Raw genomic sequence first — 27,113 nt, 5'->3', positions numbered from 1 at the left:
AAGTTGGATTCAAAATGGCCGACTTCAAAATGGCCGCCATGGTCACCACCCATCTTGAAAAGTTTCCCCCCTCACATCTACTAATGTGCCACAAACAGGAAGTTAATATCCCCAACCATTCCCATTTTATTAAGGTGTATCCATATAAATGGCCCACCCTGTACATTGATATAGGTCTGCTAATTACAGCCGGATTGATAAAGAGCCACCATTTGGTCTCAACTGAAATGCACCGATAGTGCTGTGGACGCGTCCACCTGCTCCTCCTCAACAGTCATCCGGTGGTGCCATAACTAGTGTGACATTTGGGACAATAGCACAGTATAGTCCTGTAATATATAGGTATATCTATATACTGATGATAACATATTGTGTAAGAGGCCAAGTGGTAAATAATTCCTGTACTAGAAGTAAATGTGGCTGCATCCACTTCCTTTAGAGTCAAGTGTTAGTTTCGCAGCAGCAGGACGGTGCATGTTACGAGTGAGGCAGGCAGCACGCCTGCTAGTGGTGACCATAATGGCAAGCCTTTGATGGCTAACCCTAACACCCTAACCACATTTTCCATGATGAGTGAATCAGACTGACGAAAGCCTGAATATAACCATTGTAATGACTACTTCACTGCTTTGAGAAAATGAAGCCCCAGCTCTGCTCCTCACCTTTAGCTTACCTGCTGATGTTCTCCATTCTTCTGACCGGTAAGAAGAGGATCATCTAGACCAGTGGTGGTGAACCTATGGCACGGGTGCCATAGGCGGCACTCAGAGCCCTCTCTGTGGGCACCAGCACCCTGGAAAAAGTCTATAATGTACCATTATGTCTTAGACTTTTCCTGCCATTGATCTGCAGGCAGAGTATTATAGCTAAGTGATAGATATACTATTCTGGACTGTAGTATTCAGGTTAACTTGCCTTGTTGGCACTTTGCGATAAATTAGTGGGTTTTGAGTTGCAGTTGGGCACTCGGTCTGTAAAAGGTTCACCATCACTGATCTAGACAATCATTACATTTTATACTTTGCAACTTATTTGCTGGGTTAACCGATCAGAAGCTTAGAGGGTTTGAAGTTATAAAATTGTCCCTAAACATTTCTTTACATTTTTATTATGGCTTTTTGGTATTGTAAAGAAACGCTATGAATTTCTTGCATTTTTTTTTTTTTTTTTTTTGGTCCGGTAGAAAAATTGCTATACTTAGACCATGTTGAGTTTCGAAAACAAAAAAAAAATGGCACAAAGAGGAAGAAAACTGAAGCACTCCAAAAAAAGCCTGAAAAATTTTTTTTTAAAAAAAATTGCACTGCATGTAGTGTATTTCATAATTTTGTCCGCTATGTTTTTTGCTGAAAAAAGTCAGGAAAATGGCACAAAAACACATTTTCCTAAAATTCCTGTGTGTGTATAGCCGCCCTTAAAAAGTTTTTTTTTTTTTATTAGATTTTTATTTTCTGTTTTTCTATTTACATGTTTTTTTCTGTGTGTCTTATATCTCCTAGGAGACTAAAGATACTAATTATTAGAACAGTTATTACTTGTATTAATAATTATTAATAAGGAGTAGCATCATTTTTAATTACTGATATATTCATAATTATATTATAAATAATATAAATAATAGCAGCAGTACATTGTATTAAAATAATAGATTTTGCTATAAGATTTTTTATTTTATTTTATTTCTACTCATACTGATTTATTTCCATATTACTGGGACTGATTAAGAAAACGAACCGTAAAATTATTTATTGTTATATGTGTTATCCCTTTCAGTGTTAGGGCTGTTTTTACTTTATGAACTGCTGTAAAACTTCACACGCACGTCTGTAATTGTTCTAATCAGAAATTCTAATACTAGGACATGATAAAAAAAAACGTAATCCTGCTGCCGCTATATACTTTTGCGAGTCGTTTATTTTTGGAATTATTTCTTGACAGCTGTTTTTGGAAAGAGAAAATAAAATGGTTTCATTATAATGATTCTTTTTATTATTATTATTATTATTATGATGATGATGCACATCATGATGACTATTTTAGAATCCATTTTGTTTTGCGCTGGTGTTTTTTTCTACCTGCCAGAATAACCGTTCACGTTTTATGGCCACTTACATGTTTGTGATGGTTTTTCTGGTGTTTTCTTTGCAAACAATATGTCTTACCACTAGCATCTTCTTCATGGTGTTTTTACCCTATAGAGAAGGTGATGTGAAAAAAGCCTGAAAAATATCAAGAGCTCCAGCATGCTGTGTTTTTGTAGAAAGAAGCCAGAAAGACCAAAAATTGTACCTAATGAACAACAAAAAAAACAAGAGCAGAAAACAGTTTGTGTGTCCTGCGTTTCATATTTCCCATAGACCTTCAGTGAACATTTGGAACTGTGTTGTTTTTGCTACAAAAAATGCAAAAGTGCAGAAAAACGGCAGAAAAAACCTGTGTGTGAAAAGACAGTTGATGTGTCCCCGTTTTTTTTTTTTTTTGTGTGCTTCAACAGTTGAGCTGTTGGGCATAGAAAACATTGGGTTCAGACTGAAATTACATACCGTATGTATTTAGAGTGAGAATACAGTATACTTTGCAAAAATGGTGTGCCATTCACAAAATGTCAGAAAAATTTGTTATAGATTTTTTTTTTTTAGTTTCACACTTTTTTTTTATTTGGAAATATTTCACGTTGCTACCCTCTATATTATTTTTTTAATAGACCATTTTATATGCCAGTTTTTGCATTGTAAAATGAGCTGAATCTAAGCAGGAAATTAGCGGGCTGCTTCATTTTGATCTCTGACCCACAAAGTAATTGCGGTGGGTTTCGCAGGCCACAACCATTAAAGCATTTATTATGCAGAGGAAATTAACACCAGGCGCTTACTAATGTATTGCTATTATCCACATTACTTCCTTTGCTGGCTTGATTCATTTTTCCGTAACATTAGAAATTGTTTCCGTGGCTACGACCACCCTGTAAGCCATCATTGGTGGTCATGCTTGCACACTATAAGAAAAAGCACCGGCTTGTCTGGTGGCTGGGACCATGGGACCGCACATAAACTAGAGCTTTTTTCCTATCGTGTGCAAGCGCGACCACCGATGCTGGATACGAGGGTGCTCGTAGGCATGGAAACAAGCAGTGTATAATGTGATGGAAAAATGTATCCAGCCGGCAAAGGAAGCAATATGGACAATCACAACACATTAGTAAGAGCCTTGTATTAACTTTCTATGTATGATAAATGCCATTTGCTGAAGTGAGAGAGCCCCTTTAATTCTCTGTGAATTCTTAGCTCACGCCGTGCACTCACCTTCTGGATCTGGAGTTGACCAGGAACAATTTTTGATCTCAGTAGTAATTATTTGTTATATGGCTTAGATACATATAGAAAGCCCAAAAACAGTAAAAAAGATTGTGTTTTAGACTAAGCAAATCCCTGCAAAACACACGTACAACATGAACGCTTTCTTCTCACTGAGCTATTGATTGGAGGGCCATTGAACCAACTGTAAAAAAAAAATATGTTTAGAATAATATTAATTCCACAAAAATAGCACCAATAAGAACAGTAGAAGAATGGGCAAAAAGTAAAAAAATTATAAAATAATAAAAAATAGCTCAACTGGAAAGCAGGTAAAATGAAACTAGATTTCCTAAAGCTGTTTCTAATATAAAAAAATTATGCATTCAAATTTGTGGAGACAAAAATGAGTGTATTTTAAAATTTTCCGGAACAAAATATGCAATATGTATTTTTTACATTTTTCAGACCAAAATATGCAACAGATATTGACAAAAAGAATTCATGCGCCAGCATACACTTTACTAAAAATGTAACCCGCGAATCCTGCATCTCTCTGATGTTTCTTTTTTTTTCTCCAATCCGAAAAATAAAATGAAAAGTTTAGAAAAGCAAATCAGACCATAGTCCCTTCTATTTTACATATGCAGCGCCATGGCATACCGATGTAGGTTTTTGCATTTGGTGTGTTTTTTTTTTATTACATTTTTTTATTTACATTATAATTTATTATATTTTATAGTTTTATAGTAAATTCATTGAATGATTTACTGTTTAAGATTTGTATATGTTATATTTGTAGGATGCCAGCACTGGCAATGTCTTAGGTTGTAATGGCTTCGTGTTTGGCTGTATACACATCTGTGTAGGGGCCTCGGTCGCAGATTCCCCTGTTTTTGACCGGAAAAGAAAGCAATGTTTTTCCTGTCAAAATGACAGAGGTCTTGGTGGAATCTGACGAACCCCCATTATAACTCAGTGGGGTCGTCTGTTGACCAAATGCTCAGTCACAGCGGCTTCTGTTATAACTGGAAACCTCAAGGCACATGTGACCAGATCCTAACTTCTGGGTGCAAGAAGCTGGATGTTCTAGGGCCCTGAAAAACACGCTTAAAGGGGTTCTACAGTTTGTTTTAACTGATGATCTATCCTCTGGATAGATCACCAGCATCTGACCGGCGGGGGACCGAAACCCAGGACCCCCGCCGATCAGCTGTTTGAGAAGGCAGCGGCGCTCCAGCAGCATCGCGGCCTTCTCACTGTTTACCGGTGGCTCAGTGACGTCACGACTAGTATCAACTGGCCTGGGCGCGGCTAAGCTCCATTCAAGTGAACAGAGTCGGGTGTCGGACCCCTGCCGATCAGATGCTGATGATCTATCCAGAGGATAGATCATCAGTTAAAACAAACCGTAGAAACCCTTTTAAAAAATCATCGGGGAATCTGCATTTTTTTTTACGCTCCTTTTTTTTTTTTTTACCAGTGGGTGTTTTTTTCAATACAAGGCTGAATTTTCAGCTTGAGGTTTTTTGCAACAGATCTGCGCCAAAGAATGCACGGAATTGTGCTTCTGATTCATTTCAATGGGAGATTCAGAGCCGATCCTGCACCAAGATAGGCACGTAGCTTCTTTTTTCCACTTCTTAAAAAAAAAAAGGAAGTGCTGCTACCCATTGAAATGAATGGGAGGTTGTTTTGAGGTGTTTTATGGAGATGATTTTGAGGCAGGAACGCTCCAAAATCAGCGCCAAAAAACTCAGTGTGGACTGGCCCTTAGGTTGCTTTCACACACGGCAGAAATTTCTGAGACTGAAAATCAAAAAGAAAAAAATGATCTAAATCTACGGCAGCACGGGAGCTGGTGTAGATTTAGGCCGACGGTGGAGGCACCTAAGTTATGTAGAGGCCAGCAGTGCACTTCTACATCATTTAGGCGCATCATGCGCCAGTGCAAGGGGTATTAAGAACAATGTTTAAAACACCGGTCTTAAAAAATGACCCCAATTATTTTTTAAAGCACTGCATAATAAATATTCTAGAAGTACCCACCAACTAAACATATGAAGGCATATAAGTCAAGACAAACCGTCGTGATTCAGTGTATGATCATTGCGCTGGATCACTTGAATGGGCATGATGCGACTCAACATTAAGCCGAATGCACACGGCCGCGAGCGGTCCGTGGTAACCCGGCCTGGATTCCTGCTGAGAGCAGGAGCGCACGGCGTCATTGGTTGCTATGACGCCGTGCGCTTCATGCCGCCGCTGCACTACAGTAATACACTCACATAGATCATACCAGTGTATTACTGTAGTGCAGCGGCGGCATGAAGCGCATGGCGTCATAGCAACCATAGACACCGTGCGCTCCTGCTCTCAGCAGGAATCCAGGCCGGGTTACCACGGACCGCTCACGGCCATGAAACACGGCCGTGTGCATTCGGCTTTACATTGCATTAAATAGTGCAATTATAAAATGTTCATGATTGCAGAATAATGGGATTAAAATGGTAGAAATGCATCTTCAGAAAAAGCCCTAAACCATCAAAAAAGTAAAATTTAAATGGTATTAAACAAAAAAGGAAAACTTAGGCAGGTTTATGTGTTTTTTTGTTTTCAATATACAGTAGACTATACTTAATAGGGGTCAGAAACTAATATGAACTCATTTGACTTAACCCTTTCAGGACCCTGCCATATTTTACCTTAAGGGCTCATGCACACGAACATAAGTTACTCCGTGTGCATTCAGTTTCCGTCCGTCCGTTCCGCAAAGGAATAGAACATGTCCTATTATTGTCTGCATTACGGACAAGGATATAGGACTGTTCTATTAGAAGCTAGCTGTTCCGTTCTGCAAAATACGGAATGCACACGGACGTCATCCGTGTTTTTTGCGGATCCCCAATTCACCAGAAATTTTTAAAAATTTGCAAATTTCCAAATGACAATTTCTCTGTTTTTAAAACCAATAATTAAATAGTTTATTACTTTAAATTTCCCATATGTATACTTTGTTTGGATCATTTTGTAAATTCCATTTTATTTTTTGGGGACGTTATAAGACTTAGAATTTTAGAAACAAAAGTAAAATATTTTAAGAAAATTTCCAAAACCCACTTTTTTAAGAACCAGTTCAATTATGAAGCCACTGTTGGGCTTACATAGAAGAAATCGCCTATAAATGACCCATTTTTTGTAAAAGGTATTCAAAATTGATTTTATAAACTTTTTAGGTTCCACAAGAATTAAAGGAAAATGTATGGTAGGTGAAATTTCAGAATTTCACTTTATTGGAAGATTTTCCATTTTAATAAATGTTTCCCTGTAACACAGCAAGGGTTAACAGCCAAACAAAAATTAATATTTATTACCCTGATTCTGCAGTTTACAGAAACACCCCATATGTGATCGTAAACTGCTGTATGGACACATGGCAGGATGCAGAAGGGAAGGAGCCATATATGGTTTTTGGAGGGCAGATTTCACCGGGATAACTAAGTTGCCATGTCACATTTGAAGCTCCCCTGATGCACCGCTAGAGTGGAAACTCCAAAAAAGTGACCCCATTTTGGAAACTATGGTATAAGGTGGCAGTGTTGTTGGTACTATTTTGCGGTACATATGATTTTTGATTGCTCTATATTATGCTTTTTGTGAGGTAAGTTATTAAAAAATAGCTGTTCTGGCACCATTTTTATTTGTTTTTTACAATGTTTATCTCGTGCTATTTTTATAGAGCAGATTGATATGGACGCAAAAATATAAAATATGACTACTTTGGTTTTTTTTTTCTTTCCATTTTACATAATTAAACATTTTTGAGAAAAAATCATGTTTTTATGTCTCCATTTTCTGACAGCCATATATATATAAAAAAAATTCTGCTGATAGTATTGTGTAGGGGCTCGTTTTTTGCGGGAAGAGTTGACGTTTTTATCAGTACCATTTTTGGGTACATGTGATTTTTTTTTTTGATCATTCAATATTACACTTTTTGGGGTAAGGTGACCCCAAAAAATGTTTGTTTTATTTTTTTACACCATTCATCTTAGGGGGTAGATCATGTGATATTTTTATAGAGCAGGTCGTTACGGGTGCAGCGACACCTAATATGTCTATTTTTCTTTATTTTAGTTTTACACCACAAGAAAAGCATTTTTAAAAATAGAAAAATCATGTTTTAGTGTCTCTGTATTCTGAAGGTCATATTTATTTTATTTTGTCTTGTGTAGGAGCTCAATTATTGCGGGATGAATTGACTGTTTGGTACTATTTTGGGGTACATATGACTATTTGATCACTTAGTATTACACTTTTTGTGATGTAAGGTTTTAACACAGATTTTTTAACGGAGTGGATCATGTGATATTTTATAGAGCAGGTTGTTGCGGATGCGGCAATACCCAATATGTCTGTTTTTCTTTTCTTTTTTTTCTTTAAACAATTTTATATGTGTTTCATTATGGGAAAGGGGCTTTTCTTACTTGAAGCATTGTTTTTCTTAATTATGAAAAACACTTTTACTTTTTATTTTTTTCCCACTCTGGAACTTCAACTTCTGGGGTCTGATCCCCTCTGCAATGCATTACAATACACCCTGTAATGTAATGCATTACATGTCAGCTTTTACGCTGACAGCCTGCCTGTGAGACCCAACCTAAGGGGCTGGGTCTCACAGGCTTCCGTAGAAGGCAAGCCCCGATGCCTATGGAAGGCATCGGGCTGCCTTCTCAGCCATTGGGTCCCCGTCACTGCAGCGCGGGGACCCGATGGGGAAGCGTAGGGAATCAGTACCCTCAGCTTTGACCATAGCATACAAGGGGTTATACTCCGGCATGCGCCCACCTGATCAGCCCGCCGTAGCTGTATAGTGCTGGTCCTTAAGTCATGGATCCCAGCACCTTACATGTACGATGGAGGTCCTCTAAGGGTTAAGGTATCTGATCGGTGGGGCTCTGACTCCTGGGACCCCTGCCAAGCAGCTATTTGAAGCACAGTGCCATACTCGAATACTCAAATAGAACTGAAGAGCAGAACGGCCATGTAACCGATGAACATGACATCACAGCGACACACACTCCAGCATGGCGGCATCTTCAAACAGCTGAGTCAGACCCCCACTAATCAGATATTGATAATCTTTCCTCATTTTAGGTCATCAATATTTGAGTCCCGAAAAACCACGTTAATGGTGACGTTGTGCTGTCCGTATCTTTTGTGGACACACTGAAATGAATGAGTTCGCATCTGTTCCCCAAAATTGCGGAACGGATGCGGACACAAATATACGGTCGTCTAAAAAGAGCCCTAACTTTCATGAGCTTGTTCAGCTTCAAAAATTAATCTTTTTTTTTTTCTTTAATAAATATTGTAGACATATTGTATGTAGAATCATCGCCTTTGTGTCTAGTTTTATTGTAGTAGGTTTAAATAATATATATAACATTATTATAAAAATAGGGTCATGGGAGCCACATCGCACGTATATAGTGTCTATGTCTGATACAATATATAGGACAGATGGTCAGCTGAAAGCCACATGGAAATGAAGTGGGTCATGCATTATTCTCATGACCACAGAGGTTTCTTCTACGTGACAGGTGGTCTGAGTGACTAACGTATAGTCATCTTCCCAGCTTTTTAAGTCTTGCTACTTAGGCCACTTTCACACGGTCAGTAGTCAGAAGATTTGTAGCTATGACACTGGCTGACCTGTTACATGTGCGATTGGCAGCTGAAGGCATCTGTCAGCAGTTTTGTACCTCTGACACTGGCTGACCTGTTACATGTGCGATTGGCAGCTGAAGGCATCTGTGTTGGTCCCATGTTCATATGTGTCCGCATTGCTGAGAAAAATGATGTTTTAATCCAAGCAAATAAGCCTCTAGGAGCAATGGGGGCGTTACCATTACACCTAGAGGCTCTGCTCTCTCTGCAACTGCAACGCCCCCATTGCTCCTAGAGGCTCATTTGCTTGTATTAAACCATCATTTTTCTCAGCAATGCGGACACATATGAACCTGGGACCAACACAGATGCCTTCAGCTGCCAAGTGCACATGTAACAGGTCAGCCAGTGTCAGAGGTACAAAACTGCTGACAGATGCCCTTTAATCAGTTATTGTGAGCCAAGACCAGAATTGGAGGCTACACAGAGATAACGTATACGGGAAAGATCTGCTCCTGTTCTGTGTTTTTGACCCGCACATGGTTCTGTCTCACAACCAAATCACTGATCAAACACTGACCAAATACTGTGTGAAAGCGGCATTAGTCCTGGTCTTCTGAACTCCACATATGTCTGAAGAAAATATATAAAGCCTTTAATGGGTTTTCCTAGATTTTTTTTCTTCACTGATGACCTATTATTATTATTTATTATTAAAGCGCCATTCATTCCATAGCGCTGTACATATGATAAGGGATACACATACATAATACAGACAATTGCACTAAGCATGAACAAGATGAGTTACAAACTGGTACAGAAGGAGAGAGGGCCCTGTCTGTGAGGGCTTATATTCTACATGGTACAAAAAAATTAGCGAATTCTAGAATTCGTGATCTCCAGTCATTATTTCCGCAATTGCGCAAATTGGCAATAATTATGCGCATATTTTTTGCGCAATACATGCAACTTCACATTTCATCAGGTCTGAGTAGATATTACTGATTGGTGCACTAAGTATTGTTGTGACATCACAGCACTATGTCTGTAGCATGTACAGTACAGACCAAAAGTTTGGACACACCTTCTCATTCAAAGAATTTTCTTTATTTTCATGACTATGAAGGCATCAAAACTATGAATTAACACATGTGGAATTATATACATAACAAACAAGTGTGAAACAACTGAAAATATGTCATATTCTAGGTTCTTCAAAGTAGCCACCTTTTGCTTTGATTACTGCTTTGCACACTCTTGACATTCTCTTGATGAGCTTTAAGAGGTAGTCCCCTGAAATGGTTTTCACTTCACAGGTGTGCCCTGTCAGGTTTAATAAGTGGGATTTCTTGCCTTATAAATGGGGTTGGGACCATCAGTTGCGTTGAGGAGAAGTCAGGTGGATACACAGCTGAGAGTCCTACTGAATAGACTGTTAGAATTTGTATTATGGCAAGAAAAAAGCAGCTAAGTAAAGAAAAACGAGTGGCCATCATTACTTTAAGAAATGAAGGTCAGTCAGTCAGCCGAAAAATTGGGAAAACTTTGAAAGTAAGGGCTATTTGACCATAAAGGAGAGTGATGGGGTGCTGCGCCAGATGACCTGGCCTCCACAGTCACCAGACCTGAACCCAATCGAGATGGTTTGAGGTGAGCTGGACCGCAGAGTGAAGGCAAAAGGTCCAACAAGTGCTAAGCATCTCTGGGAACTCCTTCAAGACTGTTGGAAGACCATTTCGGGGACTACCTCTTGAAGCTCATCAAGAGAATGCCAAGAGTGTGCAAAGCAGTAATCAAAGCAAAAGGTGGCTACTTTGAAGAACCTAGAATATGACATATTTTCAGTTGTTTCACACTTGTTTGTTATGTATATAATTCCACATGTGTTAATTCATAGTTTTGATGCCTTCATAGTCATGAAAATAAAGAAAACTCTTTGAATGAGAAGGTGTGTCCAAACTTTTGGTCTGTACTGTATGTATGGACAGCAGGGAAACAGTAATTCCTATCACACTACCTAACACCCTGCACTGGAAGCTACACTATATCACGATCTAACCTACACCGACTATCTCCCACTAACTGTCTGTATTATATAGATGAGATAACTAACTATCTAATGTAATTGGATAAGGAATAGGATCCAGATGAAAGCACAGAGCACAGCAATGTCACTGCTCTCTCTCTCAGAACTGCAAAAAAAACAGCAGAAAATGGCTGCTGGGGAGGTTCTTATATAGTAAGGGGTATATATGTCTGATAGGTGCAGGTCCCACCTCTGCGGCATGCTCTGCTATTTTCGGACGTCTGAATAAAATGAATGGGAAGCGCAACCACTGCTCCATACACTTTTATGGAGATTACAGAAGTAGCCAAGCCAACACGTTATTTTTAGGAAAGTCCCATAGAAATTAATAGAGGGCGACTGCGCATGCGCGGTGCACCCTCTGGCACTTTGCAGACTCTGTTCTAAGTATAGGTGCAGTCCCAGAGGTGGGACCCACACCTATCAGACATTGGGGGCATATCCTAGCGATATCCCCCAATGTCCAAGATGGGAAAACCCCTTTACCTCTTTCCTGATGCAGTGATTTTTTGTTTTTTACTCCCTGCCTTCTAGGAGCCGTATTGTTTCATGCACAAAGCTGTATGAGGGCTTGTTTTTTGTGGGACAAGTTGTACTTTCTAATGGCACCATTTAATATTCCATACGATGCAGTGGGAAGCTGGAAAAATTCTATGTGGGGTGGAATTTGGAAAAAATATGCAATTCCGCCATAGTTTTATGGGTTTCGTTTTAAAGGCATGTGCTCGTTCTGTGGATCAGTACGATTACAGCGATATCACATTTAAGTAGTTTTTCTTGTGTTTTAATACTTTAGAAAAAAATAAAAACTTAAAGGGAGTCTGTCACCAAAATATGACATTGTACACCACTTACATGGCTCTCTAGCTCTCTAGCACACCTATCCTTGATTCATATGGTACCTTTGTAATTTTCTTCTGAGTTTCACCAGTAGGAAAAACGGACTTTAATCCATATGCAAATGAGGGCTCGCAAGTGCCCAGGGGTGGCGTTCTGTGTGTAGGTGCCCAGGCTGCTCTGCCTTCTTTTTACGTTACTCCTCCCCAGCCTCTTCCTTGGCCCGCCCTGCAAGTCCCTTGCGTCATTCACAGGACTGGCCGATATACCGTGCGTGCGCAGTGCGCTGCCGTCACGGGCATGCGCACTGGGATGCCATTTGTGGGCACGGCATCGCTACATGTAGTGCGCATGCGCCAGCACTGGAATGAAACCAGTGACTAGAGGGCGGACCAGAAGCAAACAGGAGGACTGGAGCCGGCGCATGCGCACTACATGTAGCGATGCCGTGCCCACAATGGGCATCACAGTGCGCATGCTCGCGCCAGTGGTGCACTGCGCACGTGCGGGATATCGGCCGGTCCTGTGGATGACGCAAGGGACTTGCAGGGCGGGCCAAGGAAGAGGCTGGGGAGGAGTAACGTTAATTAGAAGGCAGAGCAGCCTGGGCACCTACACACAGAACGCCGCCCCTGGGCACTTACGAGCCCTCATTTGCCGCCCAGCTCCCCTGTTCTGCCCGCCCCGCTCCTCTTGATTGATGTGACGGTTCGCAGCAGCCTTGACGAAATCCCGCACCTGCGCCGTTCACTTCTGTCTTTGGCGCAGTGAGTGAATGATGCGCTCCTGGTGCCGGATTCCTCACTGTGCCTGCGCCGACTACGTCACAGTAAGGAAGCCGGCATCCGGAGAGCGGCCTTCACTCCCTGCGCCGAAGACAGAAGTGAACGGCGCAGGCGCGGGATTTTGCATCAATCAAGAGGAGCGGGGCGGGCAGAACAGGGGACCTGGGCGGGATAATGGGTGAGTAGACGGAGCCTCTAGGTGCTGATTTTACGCCCACATAGCACCTAGAGGCTCATTAGCATATAATAAAAGTGCTTTTTTACCTAAACGGCTGCAGGGAGAAATGTAAAAAACATACTGTTATGTAGTGCGGACATTAGCGCATCGCTATATCAGTCAGCTACATAACAGTATTTCTGGTAGTAGAAACCCATTAACATATTTTTTTCTTTGCATTAGCATTATCTGACCTCCATAACGTTTTATATTTATGTGTACGGAGCTGTGTGAGGGCTCATTTTTTGCAGGACAATCTGTAGTTTTTATTAATACTAGTTTGGGGGGGTGTATGACCTTTTAATTACTATTCAATTCAGTACTTAAGCCCCTGGACGGTAGTTATGCCCACATTGTGCCACCACAAAATAGTAATGCCCACAATGTGCCCGTTTCACTGTAGATATGCTCATATTGTGCCCGCACATTAGTTATGCCCATATTGGGCCCTCTCACAGTAGCAATGCCCACATTGTGTCCTCTCCGCTGTAGGTATGCCCACATTAGTCCCCCCTTTTAGTAGTGCCACCCTTTTGTAAATATTTACCTATGCTGTTCCCCCAATGATCGAAGCACCTCCTCCGCTGCCCAGCAGGCACGATGCAGTCACATATCACGCTGCTGGGTGGTGGAGTTGAATGCAATTGCAATCCTAAGGGTTAAAAGCCCATGATGATTGGCAACACAGATCTCGCACTCTGCAACTGAGTGTCTGCTGTGTAAAATAGGCGCTGAGCGGGCGCCATCTTTAAAGACCCGACGACCACAGTACAGGAACGTCGGATGTCGGGAACGGGTTCATCTTGCAGTGTCTCGCTGATGACTGCCGCTCTGGGAGCATGTGTTCCTGACTCAGATAGTCTAACGTGACATGAACTGCTCTCTCAGCTTTTCCAGATGTTGCCGTATATATACCATACAGTTCTTTGCCCCAGCTGCTGCAGACCTTCTTTTTTATCAATGGTGGACCGGTATCTCCTCTTTATTTATCAAAAACAGGTTTCACAGCCGCGGAGGTGTGTATAATAGGTTATTAAAAATTAGACGTCATCTTGGAGTCCTGTCAGAGGGGTAACTTGATGACCTGGGCGTGACGGCTACCTGTGGCTATACCCCTGAGATCTGCGCCCCCTGTATAAATGGACCCAGCCTGCAGTTTTCTGCTCCTATACCCTTCTAGAACTTTGTGGTGACGTGTAATATACTTATTATTTACAGCAGGGAGTGTTTAAACCCATATATCACAGGCACAAAAACCTGAGTTGCTTGCAAAAACTACACTTTGCAGCCAATGATTTCTCACCTTACTCTTTTACAGTAAATGGGCAAAAACAGCTGGCGGTGACACAACCAGAGGTGGTGAGAGCAGAGGCTGGAGGATCGGTGGCCATCACCTGCTCGTTTGCATCTGATATTCCCTCCTACTCTGGGACATGGACCTTAGGGTGCAATACTTCTGAGAATCTTCAGGATCTCCCGTGTTTCAAACGCAGGGTAAACATCTCTTCCCCAGATCCTGGTCAGACACCAGACAGCCGACATGGAGAACCCAACTATGAGGTGAATGTGACAATCACTATCATCAACCTGACAGAGAGCGACTCAGGAACCTTCTGTTGTCATGTGAAGACTCCTAGTATGGCGGGAACTGGACCCGGAACAAGACTGGAGGTCACTCCGAGATCTACTCCTAAGTGTAAGTGTACATAGGAGTCCAAGTTTACGGAAGTTAAGAAAAATAAAACAGGGAAAAATCTGCTCCAAAATAGGAAAAATCCTTGCTTACTCCAAGTGGACCAACAAATTGGATCCAAAGTTAACTAAATCATTTATGTACATTTACAGAACCCTAATGTTATTTACCTTTAAAAGAGTTATCCCATGATGAATGTAGAAAATGTAGATTTATTTCAGCTAAGGGGATGTGTACTTTCTGCAATATCTCTCCCTATCACAGCTCAGAGGGCATGTCCTTTCTGCAGTAGCTCTCTCTGTCACAGCTCAGGGAGTGTCTTCTTTCTGCTGCAAGTCTGTCCCTGTAATTGTCACAGCTTCTAACAATAGATACGGCTGGTGGCAGTTGAAGGACGGAACTGAGCATGTGCGACCACCACAGTGATGTTACTGAGGTGGACGGAGAAATAAGGAAAAGAACAAACAGCAGGTGGCGACGTACAGACAGATTTTTATTGGCCTTACAAAATTTTTAATTACATTCACTTAAGTATGCAATTGCTGGTTTGAAAAATACTGAATATTTTTTCTTGTGACAGCCCCTTTAAGAAAGCATCACAGCTTCTCCCTTTGCCACTTTTACCGAAAAGAAGAATTTGGAGATTTCAGACATTTCCCTTCTGTTGGAGGGAGGCGCTCTTTAGTCTTTTGAAGTGACCTTACTTAATTAGCTGATCAGGAAATCTTTTTGTGCGGGACATTTATATATGTGTATTAGTGTTGAGCAAATTGAATAAGTTCGATTCGCCGCAAAGTCAAATTTCCTCGTGCTTCGTGGTAGCAAACTGATTTACCTGAAATAGTGTAAAAAAAATTAAAATTAAAATCATACTTACCGGCTCCATTTGCTCGCGAAGGGCCGACGGCCGCCATCTTGCTTAAAGATCTCAATACGAAATCCCGTGCGCGGCGACATATGACGTCAACACACTGGCTGGGGTGATGACGTCATCACGGGCCAGGTCTTCAAGCAAGATGGCCGATTTTTTGGTAAAATTCGGCAAAGCAGCCGAATTGAACTTTTCATAAATTCGCTCATCTCTAATGTGTATACATTAATATTGTCTGCTATTAAAGGGGTCGTCTGTCAGTGAGCTGCTTAAAGATTAGATATGTTACATTCACGGCACTATACTAAACTAAATTTGACATATGGTTTATTGTAGGCTGACGTTCCTCTAGGAATTCTGAATGTTTATCTGTGATTTGTAATTTATTTTTACATCTCGTAGGTGAGGAAGATCAGGAAACAGGACATGAAAAGTATATTCTCTTCAGCGTCATAGGGGCAGAAGCATTTGTTATAATTATCCTGATTGCTGTGGTTATTAAGTGTCGCGCCCGAGGTATGTATGAATAAATCTTTCTATGAGGAACCAAACATTAGTGCACAGGATTTGTAGACAGCAAAATGTATAGAAGGATCAATACAGGCAAGATCTAACCTCTAGGAACTGGTGATCGGTGGATCCTCTAAGACGTACTCCCGCTGGCGCAGTGTAAACTGGGGCATAGAGTCCAAGGGATTATGCATTCTTTGCTCTGTGCCTCCCACTAGGAAGGATGGACGTTCCCCCAGGACACTAAGGGGGTCATTTACTATCAGATGTACGCCAGATTTCTGACGTATATCTGGCGCAGATTGCAATCTGCGATTTTTTTCCCCACTCGCACCAGTCTAAAAAGTGGTCGTGGAGTGGGCAGGGAAGGGGAGAGGCCAGCAGGTCTGTCTCATTCATCATTTTCTACGTCTGTTTTAGGTGTAGGAAATGGTCTAAATTGAAGCCAGCAAGGAAGCTGTCTTACATTTAGACCCGCGCTGGACGCGCCAAGGTTATGAAGAAGCCGGCGGCTCTACATAACTTCGGCAGATCCTCCGCCAGCTAAAGGAGCTATTAAGACCGGTGTCTAAAACGCCGGTCTTAATAAATGACCCCCTAAGTTTGCAGACCATGAGGAGCTTTTAAACCGGATGCCCAAGACATCATTTTTGGGCGCTTTGGCAACACCAGGAGTAGTAGAAGAGCTGGCTTGAATCCTGGATGGATGAGTAGTGGTAACCCCTCATGTTAGGGTCACTCCCTGAAGAACTCGTCAAAGAAATGAGAGGATACCTGCCTGGCGTGGGATCATGAGAAGCAATAATGGAGCATTAAGGTCTTCCAATCTCTCTGTTCGGTACCAAGAACTTCTTGAAGTCTAGAATTCGACTCCCTTCATATTTAGCAGAGCATGCTTGAATGGGAATGGAAGGTCTTTTTCTCAGTAAAAAAAATTGTTGATTACCAGAGGGCGAAAAAAATGTGGAAGCAATATGGAATCTGAAGCATTGGTGGAAGATTCGACTGAAAATAGACAGGATTAATCTGTTCAATGACTTGGAAAAGACCAGTATAAACTAGTAATAATACTACCATACTGTGTCCACTGTATACTGGCATTAAGAGTAAGGACAGATGGTCATGGTCAGCCGAAGGCCACACCTACCTACTTCAGCCAATGGGCGCATGGATAAATTGGTGGGCGTGGCCTGCATTGTGCAGCTGGACCATTTGGACATTCCCTAATTAGAAAAGGCCCTTTTGGTCTAAGGCCTCATGCACACGACCGTTGTGTGCATCCGTGGCCGTTGTGGCGTTTTCCGTTTTTTTGACTTTCAATGGGTCCGTGGAAAAATCGGAAAATGCACCATTTTGCAGCCGCATCCGTGTTTCCTGTCCGTCAAAAAAATAGGACCTGTCCTATTTTTTTGACGGACAACGGTTCACGGACCCATTCAAGTCAATGGGTCCGTGAAAAAACACGGATGCACGCAAGATTGGCATCCGCGTCCGTGGTCTGTGGCCGTAGGCTACTTTCACACAGACGGATTCTTAGGCCTCATGCACAAGACAGTATTTTTTCACGGTCCGCGATCCTTGACCGTTTTTTCGTCCGTGGGTCTTTCTTGATTTTTGGAGGATCCACGGACATGAAAAAAAAGTCGTTTTGGATCCGTCCTGACTTACAATGCAAGTCAATGGGGACGGATCCGTTTGATGTTGACACAATATGGTGCAATTGCAAATGGATCCGTCCCCCATTGACTTTCAATGTAAAGTCAGGAGTCCCTTTTATACCATCGGATCTGAGTTTTCTCCAATCCGATGGTATATTTTAACTTGAAGCGTCCGCATCACCATGGGAACGCCTCTATGTTAGAATATACCATCGGATTTGAGTTACATCGTGAAAACTCAGATCCGACAGTATATTCTAACACAGAGGCGTTCCCATAGTGATGGGGACGCTTCTAGTTAGAATATACTTTGAACTGTGTACATGACTGCCCCCTGCTGCCTGGCAGCACCCGATCTCTTACAGGGGGCTGTGATCCGCACAATTAACCCCTCAGGTGCTGCACCTGAGGGGTTAATTGTGCGTATCATAGCCCCCTGTAAGAGATCATGTGCTGCCAGGCAGGAGGGGGCAGTCATGTACACAGTTCAAAGTATATTCTAACTAGAAGCGTCCCCATCACTATGGGAACGCCTCTGTGTTAGAATATACTGTCGGATCTGAGTTTTAAATTCATTGGTGGCCAGTGGGCCCCCCCTCCCTCCCAATGAATCTACAGTACTACAGGGGAGGGGGGGGCGGCCGCACTGGCCACCAATGTGTTAACTACAGGGGAGGGAGGGGGGGCCGGCCGCACTGGTCACCAATGTGTTAACTACAGGGGAGGGAGGGGGGCCAGGCAGCAGGGGGCAGTCATGTACACAGTTCTTTTAGTATATTCTAACCTGAAGCGTCCCCATCACCATGGGAACACCTCTGTGTTAGAATATACTGTCGGATCTGAGTTTCACGATCTAACTCAAATCCGATGGTATATTCTAACATAGAGGCGTTCCCATGGTGATGGGGACGCTTCAAGTTAAAATATACCATCGGATTGGAGAAAACTCCGATCCGATGGTATAAAAGGGACTCCTGACTTTACATTAAAAGTCAATGGGGGACGGATCCGTTTGCAATTGCACCATATTGTGTCAACGTCAAACGGATCCGTCCCCATTGACTTGCATTGTAATTCAGGACGGATCCGTTTGGCTCCGCACGGCCAGGCGGACACCAAAACGACTTTTTTTTTCATGTCCGTGGATCCTCCAAAAATCAAGGAAGACCCACGGACGAAAAAACTGTCACGGATCACGGACCTACGGACCCCATTTTGCGGACCTTAAAAAAAAAATGGTCGTGTGCATGAGGCCTAAGTCTGTAAAATTACATTCTCCACTCTCCGATTTCTCTTGAAGATCTAGTTTTTAGGGGGCAGTTGCCCAGTTTGCCAGCCTCTAAAAACAGATAGATGCAGTAAGTTTGGTGTCAGAAACTCTGAGCACTCGCAGAGCCCTGTATTATATTCAGCGCAATTGCTTTATTAGCGACGTATGAGATACTGTACATGCAACTATTTTCCCATTTGGTTCTATACACAAAATGCATAGTGTTAAGAATGTCCAACTAAAGGTGGAAGAAGGAGGCATGTTGCCTGCCTCGAGGGCTTTTTATCTGCCGTAGACTTGTATGGAGCGCTAGTGTGGCCTCCGCTCAATAATCTTCTCCCAGCCTGGTAATAGGGAATAGGGAGCTTAGAGGTGGGAATCATATAGCTTTGATCGATCACCTGCCCTATGGGTAAGTGATAAATATCCAGGTGGAAAACATCTACAAATCAGGCTTTGTCTTTGAACATAAGTTTAAACTTACTATGGTTACTCCTGGAAACAGTCAGCATACACGTCGACAGACACTCCCCCTAACAGTTTATCTGATCTTCTGCTTCCTGCTGCACTGCATTATGGGACAGCTATTTTTGCCAATCAGATTAGTGGTCATTGCTGATGTATAGACTGCACTTCACTGAATGTGTGATGTAATATTATACTCTTATTTATTTAAAACTATTGAAATAACGCACAATATAATGAATGTTCTTACTTATTTCACAGGATTATCAAGATCTGAGGACCAGGTGGGTTGATATTTAAAGGAATAAATCAGAGTAAGGCCTCATGCACACGACCGTTGTGTGCACCAGTGGCCGTTGTTCCGTTTTCCGTGATTTTCTGCGGACCCATTGACTTTCAATGGGTCCGTTGAAAACTCGGAAAATGCACTGTTTGTCATCCGCCTCCGTCAACGGTTCACGGACCCATTCAAGTCAATGGGTCCGTGAAAAAACACGGATGCACACAAGATTGGCATCCGTGTCCGTGATCCGTGTCCGTAGGCTACTTCGTGAAAACTCAAATCCGACAGTATATTCTAACACAGAGGTGTTCCCATAGTGATGGGGACGCTTCTAGTTAGAATATACTACGAACTGTGTACATGACTGCCCCCTGCTGCCTGGCAGCACCCGATCTCTTACAGGGGGCTGTGATCCGCACAATTAACCCCTCAGGTGCCGCACCTGAAGGGGTTAATTGTGCGTATCATAGCCCCCTGTAAGAGATCAGGGGCTGCCAGGCAGGAGGGGGCAGACCCCCTCCCTCCCCAATATTATATTCATTGGTGGCCAGTGCGGCCCCCCCGGCTCCCCCTCCCTCTATTGTATTAATATCATTGGTGGCCAGTGCGGCCCCCCTCCCTCCTTTTATTGTATTATCATTGGTAGCCAGTGTGCGCCCCCCCAGGCCCCCCCTCCCTCCCTCTGTAATATTTATTGGTGGCCAGTGTGCGCCCCCCCGGCCCCCCCTCTATTGTATTAATATCATTGGTGGCCAGTGTGCGGCCTCCCCTTTCCCCCCCCCCCCGATCATTGGTGGCAGCGGAGAGTTCCGATCGGAGTCCCAGTTTAATCGCTGGGGCTCTGATCGGTAACCATGGCAACCAGGACGCTACTGCAGTCCTGGTTGCCATGGTTACTTAGCAATATTAGAAGCATCATACTTACCTGCTGCGCTGTCTGTGACCGGCCGGAGCTCCTCCTACTGGTAAGTGACAGATCATTAAGCAATGCGCCACACAGACCTGTCACTTACCAGTAGGAGGAGCTCCCGGCCGGTCACAGACAGCGCAGCAGGTAAGTATGATGCTTCTAATATTGCTAAGTAACCATGGCAACCAGGACTGCAGTAGCGTCCTGGTTGCCATGGTTACCGATCGGAGCCCCAGCGATTAAACTGGGACTCCGCCACCAATGATCGGGGGGGAGAGGGGAGGCCGCACACTGGCCACTAATGATATTAATACAATAGAGGGGGGAGGGGGCGCGCACTGGCCACCAATGATAATACAATAGAGGGAGGGAGGGGGGGCCGGGGCGGGCGCACACTGGCCACCAATGATATTCAAACTGGGTAGGGAGGGGAGTCTGCTGCCTGGCAGCCCCTGATCTCTTACAGGGGGCTATGATACGCACAATTAACCCCTTCAGGTGCGGCACCTGAGGGGTTAATTGTGCTGATCACAGCCCCCTGTAAGAGATCGGGTGCTGCCAGGCAGCAGGGTGCAGTCATGTACACAGTTCGTAGTATATTCTAACTTGAAGTGTCCCCATCACCATGGGAACGCCTCTGTGTTAGAATATACTGTCGGATATGAGTTTTCACGATGTAACTCAAATCCGATGGTATATTCTAACATAGAGGCGTTCCCATGGTGATGCGGACGCTTCAAGTTAAAATATACCATCGGATTGGAGAAAACTCAGATCCGATGGTATAAAAGGGACTCCTGACTTTACATTGAAAGTCAATGGGGGACGGATCCATTTGCAATTGCACCATATTGTGTCAACATCAAACGGATCCGTCCCCATTGACTTGCATTGTAAGTCAGGACGGATCCAAAACGACTTTTTTTTCATGTCCGTGGATCCTCCAAAAATCAAGAAAGACCCACGGACGAAAAAACGGTCAAGGATCGCGGACCGTGAAAAAATACTGTCTTGTGCATGAGGCCTAAGAATTAAATTAAATGAGTGATGGTAATATATATTGGGAACCCCTCACCATGGCTTTGGGGCCAATACAAGACATAGGCATTGTTCATAGTGTTATGGAAGCGGATGTGGATCTGCTGTGCCACTAAAAAGATTTGACTTGGTTCTACTCCAACATACTTGTACATTATCCTGGCAGTCCTCTGGCCTTAACCTTTTAACCCCTGTACAGGGATCTGGTCACTACTGCAGGGAAACCAAGAGTATCCTACCTCATGAAGTAGTTTTTGTTCAGTGGTTGCTGACCCACTGGGGTCAAGAGATACCATTGCGGAGCACCGAGCAATCAGACAGAACCGTAGTCATGGACAAGCCGGGATCTGGACAGGCAGAGTATGTGCATATCTGGAGAAAAGTTTGTGGGTCAGGGCAGGCAGGTCAGGGTCAAAATGACGAACTAGAGGGTGCCTGGTCAGGCAGAGAAGGGTTAAATCCAAGGCCAGGCGGAATGGGTGCACAGGTAAATGGACAGAAATATGGCACACCTTTGCAGGAATCTAGCTATTAGAACCTGTTGCTCAGGCACCGTCCCAATGGGGAAGAACAGATGGAGTTGTGCACATACTGGCTTTTAAGAGGCGTAGTAGATGCTGCCAATTTCAATATGTTGACTGGCCTAGCAGGAGAACGAGGAAGCCACAGGACAATGACGGGCACAGACCACTGGACTAAGAAAAAGCTGTGGGTGAATGAACTGGCGGCTGTGCCCTTCAGGAGGAGGGAAAATCCAATGGCCCCAGACCACCTCAACTTCGTTTACTTAAATACTGGCGTTGACCATATTATCCTATCACAGTGCAGAATTCATTTGTTAGTGGAGTTTAAAGGGGGCCCCCAATGTTTATATATAACCCACAGGGCTCCAGTGTTTAACTGTAACCTGTTTGGGAAACTAGCAAGAGATTCAACACCACCACAGGAGAAATGCACCACCACACATATCCCAATGGAATTATGGTCTGTCTGTGTAATGCATGGACACTCTGGGTCCTCCAGACTCAAAAACACTTTTCGTAACTGATCACTGTTCTGGTTCGGAGCTTACAGCGCTATCTAGTATACATTATGTGAAAAAGTTTGATGGATGAAGCCCATTGTCTTTTTCCCTGTCTTATTTTCATCTCAATCTCCAAGAACTGAGACACTATCACTTGATAGCTTCTCTATTCTGCAGTGGCCTTCAGGAAGCCAAATGAGATCCTCCCCACACACAGTAATCTGCTGGGTCACTGGAGAATAGATTCTGTAAAAATGCTTCAACAGTGTCAGAACTGTGTCACAATAGACTAAAATGATTACGCCAACAGTGGCAAGACTGTGCATCGCCCTGTGCAGGAACCATGGCCCACCTTATCATTGGATTCAGGAGTTTTATTCAGTCCTATTGCTACAGGTGTATAAAATCCAGCCCCTTCAATGTTATGCTATGTATGATGGGCCAAGAGGGACTAGGCAATTTTACATGTAATTATGATTGACTTTCTGGTGTAAATGCTGTTGTTGGTCAATCAACAGCCTAGTGTAAGCGCTGCCGCCTGTCAGTCCACAGTCTAATGTAAATGCTGGCACCGGTCAGTCCACGGTTTATTATTATTATTTATTATTATAAAAGTGCCATTCATTCCATGGCGCTGTACATATGAAAAGGGGTACACATACTGTGGGGTTTCGCTCTGGTAGACAGGATTAGCGGACGCAGTATAGAGGCAACAACAAGTTCTTTGGATCAAACAGTTTAGTGTTTTATTCACACTTTAGGCAAGTGACAAAACAAGCAGTCATAATCAAACAAAAAGTCACCTTGCGGTGTTGGTGTTAATTCAAGAGTCCTTGCTGATAGCAGCAGCAACCTGTTTTCACGCCAAACAGGTAGCAAGCCTTCATCCAGACACACGGTTCCCAGATCCCAACACAGAGACATGGCTTCTGAGCCCAGCTGCCTATTTAAGGATAGCCAGGTGCTGCCAAAATCCGGACCGGCACTTAAAATCCAGTCCGGTATTTGTCCTCACCTGGCTGTAAATCAGCCCATCAGCACATGCTAGGAGGAAAATACCTGCCTTGCCAGACAAAACCTCTCACTGTGTCACATACCCCCTTCCCCTTTGTTCAAACCTGAAGGGGTGAACACACGCCAGACAGTGTACCCGGGACAGGGCATCCGCATTTCCCTGTAACCAGCCTGCCCTGTGTTCCACCAAAAACTTAAAGTTTCGTAGGGAGAGAAACCATCGGGTGACCCAGACATTTCTGTCTTTGGTCTGGCTCATCCACTTGAGAGGGGAGTGGTCAGTCACTAGGTGGAATTTTCTCCCCAATAAATAATAGCGGAGAGATTCTAGTTGCCCACTTGATAGCCAGGCACTCTCTCTCCACTATACTATACCGGGTCTCGGATGGGGTGAGCTTACGGCTGAGGAAGACAACGGGATGCTCCTCACAGTTGACTTCCTGAGACAGTACAGCACCGAGGCCTACTTCGGAGGCATCAGTCTGTACTATAAACTCCCTTTTGAAGTTGGGCGTTACAAAGACCGGGGACCCGCATAGGGCCGACTTCAAAGCGGAGAAAGCCTCTTCCGCCCTATCATACCAGTGAACGATCATTGACTTGTGTTCCTTCAAGAGTCCTGTCAAGGGCGCGGCTAGAGTAGCAAAGTGGGGAACAAACCTCATCTAATAGCCCACCATTCCCAGTAATTACTTTATTTGCCTAGTGGTGACAGGTCGGGGCCAATTCCGTATCGCCTCTATTTTGTTTACTTGGGGTTTGATGACTCCGCGCCCAATTACATACCCCAGTCTCTTCTAACCCTATCACACATTTCTTTGGGTTAGCAGTTAGGCCAGCTTTCCGAAGGGAGTTCACTACAGCCTGCACCTTGGGTAGGTGACTTTCCCAGTCGGTACTGTGGATGACAATATCGTCCAGGTAAGCCGAAGCGTACCGACCATGTGGACTAAGCACAATGTCCATTAGTCGCTGAAAAGTGCCGTGGACGCCATGCAGACCAAAGGGTAAGACCTTATATTGATACAGCCCCTCAGGCATGATGAAGGCAGTTTTCTCTTTGGCAGCCTCCGTTAAGGGCACCTGCCAGTACCCTTTTGTGAGGTCCAAAACAGAAAAATACCGGGCTTGTCCTAATCTCTTGATGAGCTCATCCACCCAGGGCATGGGATACACATCGAATTTGGAAACTTTGTTAAGTTTTTGAAAGTCGTTACAAAACCGCAATGTCCTGTCCAGCTTGGGTATCAATACTATAGGACTGGCCCACTCACTTTTTGACTCTTCAATGACTTATAGCTGCAACATTAGCTGCACCTCCTCCGATATGGCTTGTCACCGAGCCTCGGGCACCCGGTAGGGTTGTAATCTGACTTTTGCCTGAAGCTCAGTGACAATCTCATGCTCGATTATGCGTCCAGGGAGGTCCGAGCACACATCCGTGTTTTCCGACTAACGAACTCCCTGGCCTCCTGAGTCTGTTTAGAGGAGAGGCTGTCAGCAATTTTTACTGTGTCAACCGCTTCTCTTGCATCAGACAGAGGGGCTGGTACCTCTTCTCCTAGAAAACCCAGCTGCGGGCTGTCTTCTGTACAGGTTTCCCTATTTTTCGATGGTTTGAGTAAATTCACATGGTAAACCTGCTCCAGCTTTCGCCGCCCTGGCTGGTGTATCTTGTAGTTTACATCTCCAAATTTTTTGAGTACTTCGTAGGGCCCCTGCCACCTACCCGGGAACTTACTGTCCACGGTCGGCACCAGAACCAAAACCTGATCACCCGGGTTAAAGATCCAGATCCGAGCCTGCCGATTATATACCCGACTCTGGGCTCGCTGAGCTGCCTCCATATGCTCCCTAACAAGAGGCAACACTGTCTCTATCCGATCTTGCATCTGGGTAATGTACTCAATGACACTTTTATGTGAAGAGGGTTGTTGTTCCCACGTCTCTTTGGCCACGTCCAAGAGATCGCGAGGGTGTCTGCCATACAGCAGTTCGAAGGGCGAGAACCCAGTAGAGGCCTGGGGTACCTCTCGCACTGCGAACATGAGATAGGGCAGAAGGAGGTCCAAGTCCTTCCCATCTTTAGCCACCACCCTTTTCAACATATTTTTTAATGTTTGGTTAAACCTACCAGACCGTCCATTTGCGGATGGTAAATGGACGTCCGTAGCTGTTTTATGTGCAGTAAATGACAGAGTTCCCTCATCACCTTGGACATAAAAGGGGTCCCTTGGTCGGTCATAACCTCTTTAGGTAGTCCTACTCGGGAAAACATCTCCATTAATTCCTTAGCTATAAGTTTGGCCGAGGTATGTCGCAGTGGCACCGTCTCGGGTACCGAGTGGCGTAGTCTAGAATGACTAAGATGTGTTGATGCCCTCTGGCGGACTTCGGTAATGGGCCTATGAGATCCATAGCTATTCGGTCAAACGGTACTTCGATAATCGGGAGCGGTACTAGGGGACTATGGAAATGTGTCTGGGTGCTAGTTATCTGGCAGGTCCGGCAAGACTTACAAAACTCTTCCACTTCTTTGAATATGCTGGGCCAGTAAAACCGCTGTAGAATACGATCCTGAGTTTTCTGCAGCCCCAGGTGACCCCCGAGAACGTCTGACAATTCAGGACCTGGCGACTCTCCCACCATCACACTTAGCAGGGTTTTCTCCCCTTCTTCCACCGAAGTGGCGGTCACCCCTACCGCTGGCCCTTCGGTCTCAGGTTTCCAGGGTTCTGGTCTCCCCCCTGAACCGGGCCATTCTGCTAGGGTTACCCCTGTCTCATGGGTATCAGTCACTCTCATAGCAGGCCACATTGCCGGGAAGTCTCTCATTATAATGTAGATTTAAACACCCCTAAGTCGCTGTAGGACCAGGAGAAACATAAGGGCGAAAAAAATAAACAAATACTGAGGTCAGGACAATAACCAACCAATCTACATTTTTATTTATATATGCTGCAATAAAGAATAGAATACTTTTTATATACAAGGTTTTGAGTCCTGCTTATTTTTTCCCTGTTTTAGGGTTTTTGTATAGGTTGTTTTTCCCATAACTCTTTTAGACTGCATACAACTCTCTTTATTGTAATCTCTGGGAGTTCTCATTGTGTATCATTACAATTTTACAGGGTCTGCAGTCGCATCCTTCAGAGCTACAGTATGCCGACATCTGCAAGAAAAGTTACCCTCAGCATTCAAGACCAAGAATCAATGTGCAAGAAGTCACCTACTCCGCTGTCAAGATTAAGAACGAAGAACAGGACTATAACTTATATTAATCCATGTTTTAAAGGAACTCTCCGGACAAAGATAATACACTGTGTTATGCCTAACACTGGGCAAAAAAGGGAGGTGTGTGACACAGGGGTAGAAGAAAACCAGAGAATTTGTGTCTTGCTCCGCCCCTCCACGGAAGACATAACACAGTGTGTTAGGTTATCCTGGAATATTCCTTTATGTGCATGCTGTAAATTTCATCAAGCTGAT

At 43.8% G+C, this 27,113-nt stretch overlaps 1 long non-coding RNA gene across 1 annotated transcript; it reads left to right on the top strand.

Annotated features, from left to right (window-relative positions):
• The first annotated feature begins 544 nt into the window (after positions 1-544).
• On the top strand, positions 545-27,113 carry LOC120977347. Its single transcript, XR_005773880.1, has 5 exons — positions 545-701; positions 14,207-14,582; positions 15,864-15,968; positions 19,617-19,639; positions 26,756-27,113. It is a non-coding gene; the product is annotated as an uncharacterized LOC120977347 (long non-coding RNA).

The sequence above is a fragment of the Bufo bufo genome, chromosome 8, assembly GCF_905171765.1.
Source record: "Bufo bufo chromosome 8, aBufBuf1.1, whole genome shotgun sequence".
Classification (NCBI taxonomy): Eukaryota; Metazoa; Chordata; class Amphibia; order Anura; family Bufonidae; genus Bufo; species Bufo bufo.
Note: the sequence above shows the minus strand (reverse complement) of the source record. Positions and strands in the feature narration are given on the sequence as shown.